Here is a 3,013-nt window from a genome sequence, read left to right as displayed (position 1 = left end):
GCCTTTGATGTAATGGTATATTCTGCTCAGCACATTTCAAAGGACTGCTCAGAGGTAGTCAAACTCAACAAGGGCAGGGCAGACTTCTTTTCCTGAAGCCCATCAGTGAGGTACTTTATTTGGTAACGTATGATTTGTTTTATGGTCATTATTGGTATTTTTTTTATTTTAAAATTCCATGATTATTTAATTAATTGTGTTTAAATTCTTCAGCTACTGTACTGGAATTTTAACTTGTCTCTGGATTATTGGTCCAAGGTCCTGGATCAACTAAACTGCACTGTTCCCTTAATACTGTAGTTACAGATCTCTGAAATTATAATTCTATAATTCAATGACTCTATGAAAATCCCATCCTTAACATTACCATTACAATGATAAACAAAACGGCACTTACAATATTATAAGCCTGAGGTTCTCGATATAAGACCATAAGACCAAGGAGCAGAATTAGGCCATCTGGCTCATTAAGTCTGCTCTGCTACTCAATCATGGCAGATCCTTTTTATTTTCTCCTCCTCAACCCCAGTTCCCAGCCATCTCTCCATAACCTTTGATGCCATGTCCAATCAAGAACCTATCAATCTCTGCCTTAAATACACCCAATGACCTGGCCTCCACAGCTGCACGTGTCAACAAATTCCAGTAATTCACCACCCTTTGGCTAAAGAAATTTATCCGCATCTCTGTTTTGAAAGGTTGGCCCCCTATCCTGAGGCTGTGTCCTCTTGTCCTAGACTCTCCTACCATGGGAAACATCCTTTCCACATCTACTCTGTCTAGGCCTTTCAATATTTGAAAGGTTTCATTGAGATCCCCCCTCACCCTTCTGAATTCCAGCGAGTATAGACCCAGAGCCATCAAACATTCCTCGTATGATAACCCTTTAATTCCTGGAATCATCCTTGTGAACCTCCTCGAGAACATCTTCAATGCCAGCATATCTTTTCCAAGATGAGGGGCCCAAAACTGTTCACAATACTCAAGGTGAGGTCTCACCAGTGCCTTATAAAGCCTTAGCATCACATCCTTGTTCTTGTATTCTAAACCTCTTGAAATGAATGCTAACATGGCATTTGCCTTCCTCACCACCAACTCAACCTGCAAGTTAACCTTCAGGGTGTTGTGCACAAGGGCTCACAAGTCCCTTTGCATCTCAGATTTTTGGATTTTCTCCCTGTTTAGAAAATACTCCGCACATTCATTTCTACTACCAAAGCGCATCACCATGCATTTTCCAACATTATATTTCATTTGCCACTTTCTTGCCTATTCTCCTAATCTGTCTAAGTCCTTCTGCATCCTACCTGTTTTCTCAACACTACCTGCCCCTCCACCAATCTTCGTATCATCTGCAAACTTGGCAACAAAGCCATCTATCCCATTATCTAAATCATTGATATACAACATAAAAAGAAGTGGTCCCAACACTGACATCTGTGGACCAACACTAGTCACTGGCAGCCAACCAGAAAAAGATTCTTTTATTCCCAGCCATTGCCTCCTGCCAATCAGCCAGTGCTCTAACCATGTTAGTAACTTTCCTGTAATACCATGGTCTCTGAACTTGGTAAGCAGCCTCACATGTGGCACCTTGTCAAAGGCCTTCTGAAAGTCCAAATATACAACATCCACTGCATCCCCTTTTTCTTTCCTACTTGTAACCTCCTCAAAGAATTCCAACAGGTTCATCAGGCAGGATTTTCCCTGAAGGAAACCATGCTGACTTTGTATTATCTTGTCCTGTTGCACAAGAGTAGGTCATACGCCTGTTACATCCTGAGTGCAATTAAGCAGCATCTTGATCATCCAGTGGTTATGCTACTAATTGCAGGAACAAAAGCTGAATAGCAGTTAAGAAGGACAGAGCTTGAATGAAATAACTTTACGTATATTAGTAATTTGAATAAGATCATAAATCATTGGAGCAGAATTAGGCTATTCAGCCCATCGAGTCTGTGTCACCATTTCATCAGGGCTGATCCATTTCCCTCTCAACCCCAATCTCCTGCCTTCTCGCTTCATGCCCTGACTAATTAAGAACCTATCTTGTATAAAGCACTCGTCACAAACTCAGGAGGTATTTGAGAAGAACAAATAAAGTACTTCTGAAGTTCAACTTCTACCTAACAAATGCCTCTCAAAAATCTATATTATAATCTCTGGATTGTTTGCTATTGGTTCAGATATACAAATTGGCCAAGAGAGAATTCATATGCTGTTTTTTTAATAATGCCATATGATATTTCATATTTCCCTGAGAATTGGGTATACTCCTTATCTGAGAGGCTGAAGGAGAGAAACTTAGTCTGCAACAGAATAAGATATAGCATTAACCATTATGAAGAGAAACAAGTCATTCACTCAACTCTAAGTAGATGGTTTAAAATGGTGTTGGTTGTAACTCACTCATCCCATAGCTGAGGACTGTCTTGTCAAAAAGAAAGCAAATCATCTGCTGAATCTAAACTATGAAGTGTGTTTTTAAAAATACAAAACCTCACCTCACGCTGTGATATGAAGACATTAAAATATATTTTAACAATTTTGCAAGCAGTTTTATCCACAGATAAAGTTGAAATTTCACTGAGTAAATTGAAGTAAAATTCAATTCATTAAGCTTCATTGTATTTGCAATAGTTTGCTTCTTTGAAAGCTTTACTGTAGGTTGGGTACCCCTTTTCTGAAATGCTTGAGGTCAAAAGTGTCTTGGACTTTGGATTTTTCAGATTTACACCTTGAAGGTACTTTATATGATATTTTATTAATTTTGTGTATGAAACAATATTGAGTACATTGAGCCATCAGAAAGGTAAGCTCAGCCACCTAGGTGACAATCAGTCGCCATCATTTCCGACTCGGAATTTATGTGCTGCCAGTAATCGGTCTTTGTCTTACATCACACATATGAACTGATGCAGCTTTTCAGTGTGATACATTTTCATGAATGACGATCTTGGCAAACTCATTAATGAATTTCTCTGCTGCTTCATGCTACAGATGCCTTATCATC

Source organism: Hypanus sabinus, chromosome X1, assembly GCF_030144855.1.
Source record: "Hypanus sabinus isolate sHypSab1 chromosome X1, sHypSab1.hap1, whole genome shotgun sequence".
Taxonomy (NCBI): Eukaryota; Metazoa; Chordata; class Chondrichthyes; order Myliobatiformes; family Dasyatidae; genus Hypanus; species Hypanus sabinus.
Note: the sequence above shows the minus strand (reverse complement) of the source record.